At 42.5% G+C, this 12728-nt stretch overlaps 1 protein-coding gene across 1 annotated transcript in view; it reads left to right on the top strand.

Annotated features, from left to right (window-relative positions):
* The window catches only part of Sh3d19 (SH3 domain containing 19), a 147782-nt gene that overhangs the window by 28288 nt on the left and 106766 nt on the right, over positions 1-12728 (top strand).

Below are 12728 nucleotides of genomic sequence, written 5' to 3'. Positions count from 1 at the left end.
GAGCATGGTGCATGTGCCCACCCGAGCATGCAACTGATACAGAGTCCCAGGCCAGCCTCAGAAACGTGATCTTCCCAAGAGTTAGCTTTCCCAGTCGCCCTCCCCAGCCTACATCTTTATTTAAATAACTACAGTTAAAAGACATTTTAAGCCGGGCGGTGGTGGTGCACGCCTTTAATCTCAGCACTCAGGAGTCAGAGGCAGGCGGATCTCTGTGAGTTCCAGGCCAGGATGGACCGACAGCCTCCAAAACAATACAAAGAAACCCTGTCTCGTTTAAAAAAAAAAAAAAAAAAGACATTTTTAGAAGTGAACATTAAAAAAAAAAAAGCCTCCATGTATTTGTTTACTGGCTGCCCGACTACATTTTCCCAGGTTTGTGCTCTTCAGATCCACTTGTCTTGAGTTGTGTCTGCCGAAGTGCCTGCCATCTTAGCTGTTAACCTACTAGCGTCCCAAAGTCTTTCTCGGATCCTTAAGGGCTTTACACATTCAAACTGGCTTTGTACCAGTTGTGTGATTTTATCATCTTATAATTTATGACTTCCTGCTTTTTATCTTTTTTTTCTGAAGAAGAAAAAAAACACTTATTTTAATCACAACCACCTTTGTGGGTATTTCAAATAATTTATGGTGTTCACAATTTTATCTGTGAATGTACTTTAAAAAAAAAACCGCCATAGCAGAGTGTTGGCCTAGCAGACACAAGGCCCTGGGCTCTCCCCCACGCACTGCAAAAAGCAAAAAGTCAGATCTTTGTCTAGCATTTGCCTGAGTTGTGTCTGGAAATGGCAAGTTTCTCCTTGTTTTGTCATGACCCTTGGGTTCTGGACAGGTCTCTGACTAGTCTGGCGTAAAGGTTTGTGCAGACACTGTTGGGCCCCATCGTTACCCCAGATTGCTGGGCAAATGTGCATTTTTAACTGACTCCCTTTATAATTTGATTAGGTTGCTCACAGAATCTCTTTTCCCTTCTGTTAATATCTTTTCTAAAAATGTGTTTTGGCTGGGTGTTGGTGGCACATGCCTTTAATCCCAGCACTTTGGAGGCAGAGGCAGGTGGATCTCCATGAGTTTGAGACCAGCCTGGTCTACAAAGCGAGTTCCAGGACAGCCAGAGTTGTTACACAGAGAAACCCTGTCTCAAAAAAAAAAAAGTATTTTGCTACTGCTGTCTGTTAAATTTTGTCGTAGGCAAACTCTGTGGGATGTAACGAGGGCACCAGCTTCTTACTTACAAAGGGTTGTCCTGCTTTTCCTGTACAAATTATAGTTCATAGAAACCAGTTAGGCTCAGTTGGTGAGGGACAGAGTCTGCCTCATAACTGTGTTTGGGCTATTAGGAAAAAAAAAAAAACTAGGAGGTCACCACTTGCATCCCATCATGAATTGATTAGGACAGTGGTCACAAATACAGAAGCCTTAGTTGAAGGTGGATGCAGAGCTCAGGCTGGTACCTTTGAGCCCTCTGATCAAGTGTTTCGTGGCCAAAAGTGGGACAAGGCAGACACGTGCCTCTTGATGTCTCGAATATGAAGCACACAGTACCTCCTGTACAGCAGCCTCCTCAGGAAAAGAGACACTAGAGCTCTTAAGCTACCTCCATTTGCCAAAAATACAAGGCTTGAAAGAACCAGTTAAATTACAACACAAGGAAGTAAATAGGCAGAGTCAGAATGTGGGACATTTTCTAAAGCCGCTAACCTAGTTTCTGCAGTAAGTCAACCCTGTGGAGGAAAAGGAGGGAGGGAGACTTCGATAGGTTATAAGAAACTTTAAAGAGGGAGCTAAGTGTTGTCCCTGTTTGGATCCTGATTCCACAAACCAACTCTAATGAGTCCTTTTTCTGTAAGGTAGGAAACCTGATAGAGCTGGATATTGGATGGGTGGCCTTAATCTTGATGGGTGTGACAATGGCATTGGGTTATATAAAGAAATATATATTTTCAAATAGAGAACCAGGAACCTCTGAGTCCTTTGTAAATCTGAGCTAAATTCCTTTTTGTCATTTTGGAGAATGCTCCAGTGGTTTTTAGTCTGTAGCGCTATTGTTTTCATGGGTGAGGCATCGTGGCCTTGAACACATCATCTAATCCAGTGCCCTTTCTCCAGGCTCCTGTTGGGTCATGCAGGGACCAACTGAAGGTTGTAAAGACCCTTCATAAATGTAACATTGATTGGGCATTGCCTCTTTATTGGCATTTGCTTTATTGATTCTACTTTTCCTCTACAGATTTTTTAATTTCAGTTCAGCAATCAAGAAACATGCTAGGCTGGACATTTTACGGCTCCCCTGACTTTACTAAAATAGGGAAGCACTGGAGAATTGGAAGTAATGGGTGTAAATCTTATGCCCACCCCTTGGACACTCGTGGAGCTCTCCACCGCTCTTACCATGTTCTGTCCCAGGCGTTGGATCCTCTGTCCCCAGACATTACAGTTCAGGTGCTTTTCAGCTGCTGCTACTGTACACAAAAGCTGCTGGTTTGGGAAATGCCAGTATGGGGGGAGTCGTGATAACTTTGTTACTTGCTATGGAGCTGTGGACAAGTTATTACCTCTTTATCTTTGCAAAATAGGGATAAGTAATACACCATAAGATTTCCATAAGAATTAAATGTATTAGTACAGATCTAGCATTGAGCTTGGATTTCACCTATTAAAGCAGCTTAATAAACCGCAGCTGTGGTTTTTAGTTTAATTCTCAACAGACATTACCTTGGTGACAGCTTAGATTTGTGCCAGTGGACACTGGAGGCTAAGATGCCCCAACTTTGGCACTGGTGGCCTTAGGGATCAGATGACTCTTTGCTGTGGGGGTAGCTGCCTTGTTAATTGTGGATTATAAGGAGCATCCTTGGCCTTCCAGGTGGAGGGATTTCCCTATTAGTAGTGACATGTCAACAGACATTGTGAGATGTCCCTGGGGTCAGAGTCAGGTGGTTGTTGAGAATCTTGTTATAGAAATTAATTTTTATCATGAGTATCCTAAAAATAAAATAAGGGCAAAATGGATTTATAAGTTATGTAACTTTTTATTTGCATTCCTGTCTCTTCCCTAATTCAGTCCATCAAATTAACCTGTAATATTGGAAAACCATCTCCTAAAGCAGTGGTTCTCAACCTTCCTAATACTGGGACCCTTTAATACAGTCCCTCATGTTGTAGTGACTCCCAACCATAGCATTATTTCATTGCTACTTTGTAACTGTAATTTTTGCTACTGTTATGAATCATAATGTAAATATCTGATATGCAACCTCAAAGAGGTCACAGCCCAAAGGTTGAGAGCCAAAGTCCTAAAGACTAATTGGTTTCTGTAGCATGTGTGTAGCAGACCCAGACATTGGCCATTTTTTTAGTGCCCTGTGTTCTCTACTGGAAGAGCTAAACTGGGGCTGGCAAAATGGCTTAGCTGGTAAAGAGCTTACCATAGAAGCCTGTCATCCCAAGTTCAATCCCTGGAACCTATAGTAAAGGAGAGCACTGACTCCTAAAAATTGACCTCTGACCTTCACTGTTGCTATGGTGCACATATCCCTGCACACACATGCATATACACACATGCTCACGTATGCACTGCCACCACCACCACCGATGATGGTGATGATGATGATGATGTTGATGGTGATGATAAGCACAAATCTAAAAGGTCCAATCTGGTCTTAGTTCTTGAACCTGGACAAGAAAAATTTAGTGAAGCTTTAGTTTCACTACAGTAAGTCATAGAACTAGTTACTATGTGTATATAGTGTATCTGTTACATCCAGCTCACACCGTGGACAACCCTCTTCTCCCTGGCTCTTCATTTTCTTAGCTGGTCTGTGTGCATCTCTTGAATGAGACTAACCCTGTGCAAAGCTCTGCCCTGCTTCTTGCCTTATCGTAGGGATTTGTGCTGTCCTGTACATTACTAAAGAAGAAATACTTACCTTTTAAAATTTTTGCTTCTAAAAAACAGTTGCTTCTACTCATCCTGAGGAATCCTCCTTCATAGTTTTAACAGTTGGATTTCTATTGTGTACAGCTCTAAATTTATTCATTTAAAAATAGATTGAAGCTAGACAGTAGAGGTGCACAACTTTAATCCCTCTCAGTAGGCAGAAACTGGGGAATCTCTGAGTTCAAGGCTTGCCTCGTCTACAGAGCAAATTCCAGGAGAGCCAGGATTACACAAAGAAACTCTGTCTGGAAAAAAACTACAACATCTTCCCCTCTCCCACCCCAAAACTAAATTGAAGCAAGGCACGTGCCTGTAATCTCAGGATTTGGAATGTGGAAGCAGGAGGATCAGGAGTTCATGGTCATCTTCAGCAACATAGGAGATTTGGGCATGAGCCCCTATCTCAAAGAACCAAACCAAACCAACAAAACACCCATCCGTAACAAGCCTGGGCACTTTGCCGTTAGGAGGTTAAGAAGATAACTGGGGGTGGGGGGACTGGAGAGATGGCTCAAAGATTAAGAGCACTTGGCTGCTCTTCCAGAGGTTTTGAGTTCAATTCCCAGCAACCATATGGGGGCTCACAACCATCTGTAATGAAATCTGGTGCCCTCTTCTGGTGTGTGTATACATAATAAGGAAAGAAATCTTTAAAAAAAATGCTAGCTCCTGTGTACACTTCAACTTCCAGGGTCATCTTTAAAAAAAAAAAAAAGAAGAAGAAGAAGATAACTAGGACATTTGTGTCTTCTCTCAAGCTGTTCATACCGGCTCAAAAGGAGAAATAAACAACTACAAATGGAGGCTTGCACTCCAATAATTGGGCTCAGAGGGTGGATGTTGTTTTGGTATAATAGAAGGAAGAACCTTTGACAGAGCTTTTCAACAGTAAATGAAAGAAAGTTTTGATGGAAAGAGCCATATGTTTAGAGACAGGCAATTCCGGATAAATCTGTTAATATTAGCTTGGTTGTTTGGTGGTGTTTTCATTTGTGGGATAAGTAATAACCTTTAATTGTTAAGACTAAATAAAGGGATATTGAAAGTGAACAGTGTAGTATCTAATACTGAGAAATAATACAGGAATTGTAAGTTTGTGCCATAGTTAAGAGATGAGACAGAGATGTCATGTCACCTATAGAATCCAGGTCTTTACACGAATATGACTTGGTTCAACTCATCTCATTCTTTGTTCTAGGCCTTATCTTCCCGGCTTCTGGAATTCAAGGCTTGTCAGAGCACCCAAAAAAAAGATCCAATTTATGACATTCTAGACTTCCATAAGAAACTAGTGTCACTGTCTACAAGGGGAACTGCTTATTTCCTCATTATTTAAAACTTGTATTTTTTCCCAACCAGGCTCCTTGTTAGTTATGTGTAGGGAAGCCATATGAGGAGGTAGGTGTGGTTTGAAGAGCATACGAAGACAGCAAATGGTGTTGGTTAAACAACAAGAGGCTTTGATGCACTGGAATGAAATACCCTTGTAAACTGCTCTAACCAAAACTGCCTAAGAGCCCTCCACAGCATCGGATGTTTTTCTAAGAAAAATGCAATGCTTCTGTTTGGATTCATCTCTGAGAAGCTTAAGTTCTTATAAACATATATAGTTAACCGACTTCCCCTCTGAGATTCCATGTTGGCTACTGACTGTTTTTCTGCAATCAGTGTTGAGTGTTGTGGACAAGAATTAACTTTTCCTACAGACGATCTCATTCCAAGTGTGTTGCCTTGAAATCATTTGCAAGTTTAGCTTATTCCTAGAATACACAAGGGATAAATTTATAGAAACCATTTGACTTTTGTTTAGATGTAACTCAGTCATTCTATCTCACCTATTATGTATTATATTTAAGGTTTGGTTTTAAAAAGTTGCAGGGCTGGGGGGTTATAGTTTAGTGGTGGAACACGAGCCTGGCATGTTCTCTCCCCTCTCTCTCTCTCTCTCTCTCTCTCTCTCTCTCTCTCTCTCTCTCTCTCTCTCTCTCTCTCTCTCGATCTGCTGGTGTAGGAGAAGAGAGAAATCTAGGGTACAGGGTATGATGAAGCTACATAGTGAGCATAGCTCTCGTTTCCGACAGTCAACAATTAACTTTCCAGTGTATTATTAGCAGGCATGAGCATCATCTATTGTGTCTATTAAAAATCAAACCCATGCCTTAAGGTAAGGATTGTATCCTATCGTTTGCAAAGTACCTTTCAACTGTTTTATGATTCTATAACAATCTTTTCTCTATTTGTGTGTTTTGGGCTCTAAATGTAGACACATGACTTCTTTCACAACCTTTTATGTTTCTACATATTTGGCATCTCTCTCTTATGCTTAAGCATTCGCCAATGTCTAGTAGAATAAAATTGTAATCATTCTTTAAATCTTGATCATAATTTGGGTAATTTTATATTTGAGAATTTTTATTCAAAGTTCTTAGCACTTCATGTGTTTGGAAAAGTTTAAATTTTTTATTATTTTCTTAATTTTATGTGCATGGGGTTTATCAGCATGTATGTCTATGCCCCTTGTGTGTGCCTGGTGCCCAGAGAGGCCAAAAGAGGGTATCAGATTCCCTAGGACTGGAATTACAGACAGCTGTGAGCCCTCATGTGGGTGCTGGGAATTGGAGTCTAGTCCTCTGGAAGAGCAGCCAGTGCTCTTAACCACTGAGCCATCTCTACGGTTCTAGAAAGCTTTTATAAAAGTCCTGATTTAGTTCACTTACCACTGTGTAATTACTTTTGTGTGTGTGTGGTTGTTAGTCACGAAAGCTGTTGTTTTCAATAATGATTAAAGAAAAGAAAGAAATCTGGGGTATTGCTCTGCCTTTGTTCATCCTACTTGGTGCCAGAGCTCCCTCCTATAACTAAGTCTTACTCTTACCTATCATGTGATGTATTGTTGTTTTAGTGTTTTATGGAAAGAAAAATGGACTTAGCCCTGGCCAGTGTGTAACCACTCATCTTTGTTTGGAGGAGCCTAGGAAAAGAACAAGAAGGCAGCCTTGCATCTGTCATGAAAGGTGCTTTTTAGACTGCTCTCTATTCACATTGGATATATCTTTAATAAAACTTTCCCTAATGCCACTCCTGAGAGCATGACTATGAAGTGCTTTCTGTGGATGGGGTTAATGAGAGGCTCAAGGAATTTCCCCTACATTCTTCTGTTTGCTCCTTGAGCAATAAGCACAGCCAGCCTGGACTTTGGAGCCATCACACTGTTTCCCTTAGCTTCTAAATGAGGAAAGCAGCCTTTAGTATGTCCCCTGTGGTGGTCTGAATGAGAATGGCCTCCACTGGTTCATACAGTTGAGTTCTTAGTCCCCAGTTAGCGGACTGGTTGGGAAGGATTAGGGGGTGTTGCCTTTTTGGAGGAGATGTGTCGCTGGGGATCGGGATTGAAATTTCAAAAGCCCATGCCGTTCTCAGTTAGCTTTCTCTCTGCCTTGTGCCCTGGGATAAGGATGTGAGCTCTCGGCTACTGCTCCAGCATCGCACCTGCCGGCCTGCTGCCGTGCTGCCTGCCACGATAGCCATAGACCCTCTGAAACTGTGAGCCCCCGATAAACTCTTCTACGAGTTGCCTTGGTCATGGTGTCTCCACAGCAAAGATAAGTAACCGAGACACCCCAATCTTTGCCTCCTGACAGTCACACCTGTTGGCTTATTTCTAGCGAATACAACAGGAAGTAATAAGCTACTGACACTCAAGCAGCTTCTGAAAAGACCTAGGCTCTTCCTTTCACTCTTTCTTGAGTCGCACATCTTGGGCCGTCATTTTCACTAAGGCCGTTAGGGCTGCAGAGAGGTCCCTGTGGGTTGCGGGGGAAGATCGACAAGCAAGCTGAGATCTTGCAGGTATACGAGTGAGCTTACAAATGAAAGTGGGAAATGCCCGAGACCGTGGCAGTCCGTGAGAGACCCTGAGCCACTACTCCCCAGCCCAGCCCTTCCTGGTCACTGACCCACAGAAAGGAGCTAAGGTTTGCCATTTCGGTGACTTAAGTCTGGAAGTAATCTACTGTACAGCAGTAGATGACTAATGCACTGCGTGGGCTCTTCTAGCCTGATCCGATTTAACTGAGTTCATTTGATCTTTTGCATTCTTCCTCTTTTTTTTCAGAATCCAGTCTAAGTCCTACATTGGGTGATTTTCTTCTTGAATTCAACCAAGAGCAGGGTCACCTCTGGACTCCAGCTTTTCCAACTGAATGTGGAGAGTGGTTGGGCCAGTTGGTTTCTGGATTCCTTTCATCCGTAAAGTTCTGTGATTCTAAATTTCTTTCCAAGCTCTGCGTCAGTTTCATCAAAAGAATAAGTATGAGAACTCTTAGAGTTGACCAGTTGTCTTTAGGTGGCGGATTATAGCTGCACGAGCTCATGGCTTCTACGTGTTTTGGTACACGTACTACATCATGACGGACTTAAGATATTGGGGTTATCCTTCGTCTGAAGCAGTCACTCTGGCAGCTCAGCTTTCCAGGCAGGCAGAGAAAGTCAGTAAACAGGTTAGACTTGCTGGGTGTCAGGTCATCTGAGGTCCCCAGAAGTTGTAGCAGGTCCTCAGCACCAACAGAGTCCGCACCTCTGCCCTCAGGAGCATCAGATGGAGCAGCTGGGATCTGGAGCAGGCCCACCCTCTCCTAGTGGAGCCCTTTGCTCCCAACCCTCCACTTTGTCTCCACCTCAGCCTGGCTGTGAATGGATCAGACCGAAAGAGCAGCTGCGGGGCCAGACAGCGGGGGCGAGGGTGCTGTTTGGGGAGTTTCTGCTTAGTCTGGGGGAGAGGGGAAGGGAGGGGCAGGGCAAGGTGGGCAGTAGAAGGAGCAGCTATTGAGTGGCTAGTGACTGTAGTGAGGGACATGTCCAGCCACAGACCTTCTTCCGCCCTCTCGCTGTATCTCAGGGACACGCCCTAGTCTCCCATCTAATTCCTCCCCGAGAGTGGGTAGCTTAGACCAGCCCCTAACCCGGAATCACAGAGAACCCTGTGGGAACTGGCTGACTGTTAGCTAACCAGTGCTTTCTGCTTTCTCTTTACATTCTTGCCCTCCTGTGCTTTAGAGTTCTGGGTCACCAGGTATTTATTAGGTATTTGTAATATACACGGCGTGGGGCTAAATGAAGACCAGAATCTTTAGCACTCATGGGGCTGTGCGTGGACAATAGGAGACTCTAGTGGGAAAGGGAAATAGCTCAGAGGCGTTTGTTTGGCACTTATGTTTACTAAAAACAGTAGTAGAGAAGGCTGTGGGAGCTCAGAGACAGCATTGGCATGCATGGCGCGGGCTGTCCAGCCTTGTTCCCAGCCCGCCTGCAGGTTGACTCTGAGGACTTTTGAACTTACAAGGTCTAACTTCACTGCTGAGCAAGAGCTGCTTATGATTCCTAATAAAATGACGATGTTGGAGGAGCTGAGAGTCCTTTCTGTTTTAGGTCCTGTGCTCAACACAGAATACATCATGAGAATAATAAAAATGTACAGGGTCGAAGGCCCATGGGGGAAAAGGGAGGGGCATATTTCCCAAGAATCAAGGACAGGATTGTAATGTTATAAGGATTACAGTTGAGAACTGAAGGTTTCAGGAGGTCAGTGCACTAAAAGCACTAAAAGGCGTGTCTATACCCAATCCCACCTGACGATGGCAAGTGTGTGCTCAACCAGGAGATACTTTTTCCTCCTTTGCAATAAAATTCAGGGAATTTGTGACAGTATTACAAAAAGTGCATGATTAACATAATAAGCAGTTTGGTAGAGAACAGGTGACACTACCTTTGGAGATACACTAACTTAATTGAAGTGTTCACGTCCCTGAACTTGAAACACAAGTAGAACTCAGGGAAGATGTCCTCCTGTGCACTCTGGATAGATCCCTTAGAGCAGCGGCTGTCTTCCTAATGCTGCAATCCTTTAATGCAGTTCCTCATGCTATGGTGATCCCCAGCCATGAAATTATTCCATTGCTGTTTCATGGCTGTAATTTTGCTACTGTTATGAATCTTAATTAAATATCTTTGTTTTCTGATGGTCTTAGGCGACCCCTGTAGTACAGAGCTTCTGTTTTTGCATGTGCAGGAAGGTCTGTGGGAAGGACAAAAGCATCAAATATCTAAAATAACAAATAAAATTAATCTCAGAATACAAAGCAAAAAAATAATCTTGGCATAGCACCCAGAAGTTAGGGTTTATAAGGTACGAATATGTACAATTTGTATGGAGAGAATTATAAGCCATGGAGAAAAGAAGGAAGTTACAATCTTTTGTTATTCTCAAAGTTGTCCTTTTGGTCTATAAATCAAATAGTCCCTCTAACAATCAACCATTGCCTAGCAATTTGAAATAATTTAACGTGATCAATTACAGAAACTCAACAGTGTTTTTTATTTGCTCAGTGTTCTCATCACACAGTGGCCCTTCTAGTTTTCATTCCCATTTTGTGGATAAGGAACCTGAGGTCCTTGGAAGTTAAGTGACAGCTAATCATCTTATAGCATCAAGAAGCAAAGGTTGGTAACATCCTGATTTCTTAATATTACAGATTCAACCCCAGATCTTCAGATTCATTGTCTAACCACATACCCCTCCATGCTATAAAAGGCTCCTGAGACTGGGACCTCATTCATTTACCTAGCAGTCAGTTCTGAGGTGCTTATGTCAGGGTTAGGACCTGTTCTAGAGTGGGCATGTGATAACAGAAAAAGGCTCTGTCTGGACTTTTATTCTACCCCCTTTTAGAGAGTTTAGTATTTCTTGTGGTTTTCATTCGCTCAGATAAACCACAGGAAGAGAGAAAAGAGCAAAGGCAGAAGATGGCATCCCCGTGAGGACTACATACCATCAATACAAGACTTGTAAATATGAGTCACTAAAACAGAATGGCCAGCTGAGACAGGAGGACCACTAGTTAAAAGGCCAGCCTTAGCTACAGGCGCGTAGTTTGAAATAAGATGGCCTTAACCAGTGTCCTAATTAAGAAAACTATGAGCAGGACATAGTGACTCAAACCTTTAATCTAGTACTTGGGAAGCTGAGGCAGGAGGATGGTCACAAAGTCAAGGCCAGCTTGTGCTGCATAGCTAAACCCTGTCATAGAAAAAAAAGAAAAGGGAAAAGATGAAGAATTGTGAAGTCATCATTTTCTTCAGCAAGTTGGTAAAGACTGTAGGTTCTGGAGTAATAAATCCCTATAAAGTATTGATTTCAGACTAACCAGAGTGTGTGAGTTTCTGATGACTACACTGGAAATTTTTTCTTTAATCAGTAACCAGGTTTTCATATCTTTAAACTTTGACCTGTTTAACATGGAATGTACATGTATCTGATAGGCAGTAGTATAGATTTAGACTTAGAAAGTTTTTTCCTCATTGATTATTTTATGGAAATCTTAAATGCATGCTCTCAATCCAGTGAAGTCATATTCTTTGTCATGGCTTGAAAACATTTAACCTTCCAGAAAATAAAAACACTGAAAATAGTGTTCAGTTTTAAACCAGAAGAGCCAAGTGTAGTCCTTTTTTTTTTTTAACTGAAAAACTATGTTTAAATATTGTGACTTGCACAGACATAATGAATGTGTGCTTAGGATGAAGATGTGAATAGACAGAATACATGTGTGACTGTGCCCTGGGTGCCTTTGCCGTGACTTGACTTGTCAGCCCAGTGATGACCCTGGCGTGCTTTAGAGTGGAGAGCACATCTGTTTGAATCTCAGAACAATTCTGCAGTGTACACTTAAATATTTTCGAGGTGCACTTTATGTGTTTGAGTGGGGGCTGATAGAAAAGCTAACAGGTGGTCAACAAGGATATTGAGTTGACAAGGGACAAACTATAATTTAGTTGCCTTAGTTCCCGAGTAAAAACAGTTGAGTCAGTATAAACTCACTGTGTGAAAATCTTGTAACCGCTTTTTCCATTGAAGTCTTCTATTTACATTTCTTTTTTGGCAAGGTAAGGGACTGGCAGATGATAGGAGGGGGCAAGGGGAGATGGGAGTGAGGGACAAACGTGGTGGTCTGGAGATTTGAACCCTTATCTACAGTTTTTTAAAGTGTATGTTCTTTGCACTTTGCAAAGTATGTTGCTTTCCTGTTGACCTTTGTCATTGGAAGAATTTCTTAATGCTCAAAGGAGTTTTTCCTCGTAGCCTTGGATCTAAAAATGCTGCTGCCTTGAGCCTGCACGTTTGAACATGTAAAAATATTTTCTCATTCAATTAAGTTTAATCTTCTCCTTAATGCTCCCTGCTGTGTGGGGAGCACTTTGGAGCAAGGATCAGAAATCAAATGACACAAATGCTGCCTAATTAGGGCAGTCTGTACAATGCCAACCAAAAATATATTGGCCAGTATGTTAGTCAGCTGTTTCTGTTCCTAAGCACCAAACTCCTGAATATTTGGGGTGAAAACACTGTGTCCATTTCAGAAACAGCTTTTTCCAGACTCTCATTAGCCCAGATTATAAGAAGGTGAGCACTTAAAAATATCTTCCAGTGAAGAATGGTTAGCAGGAAGCAAGGGGGCCATTTTTTTTTTTTTTTTTTGGTTTTTATGAGACAGGGTTTCTCTGTATTGTTTTGGAGGCTGTCGGTACAGCCTGGCCTCAGACTCACAGAGATCCACCTGCCTCTGCCTCCCGAGTGCTGGGATTAAAGGCGTGCGCCACCACCACCCGGCTGGGAGCCATTTCTGAGATACTTCACAAACAGGAGGATTGCAGTGTCACGTTAGTGTCCGCCTCCTTTTGCATGGTCCCCAGAGCACCGCTAGGAATACGTGTTTGTGGAAGCCACAGA

The sequence above is a fragment of the Mesocricetus auratus genome, unplaced genomic scaffold, assembly GCF_017639785.1.
Source record: "Mesocricetus auratus isolate SY011 unplaced genomic scaffold, BCM_Maur_2.0 Super-Scaffold_100009, whole genome shotgun sequence".
NCBI classification, from domain to species: Eukaryota; Metazoa; Chordata; class Mammalia; order Rodentia; family Cricetidae; genus Mesocricetus; species Mesocricetus auratus.
This window is presented reverse-complemented; position numbering and strand designations above follow the sequence as displayed.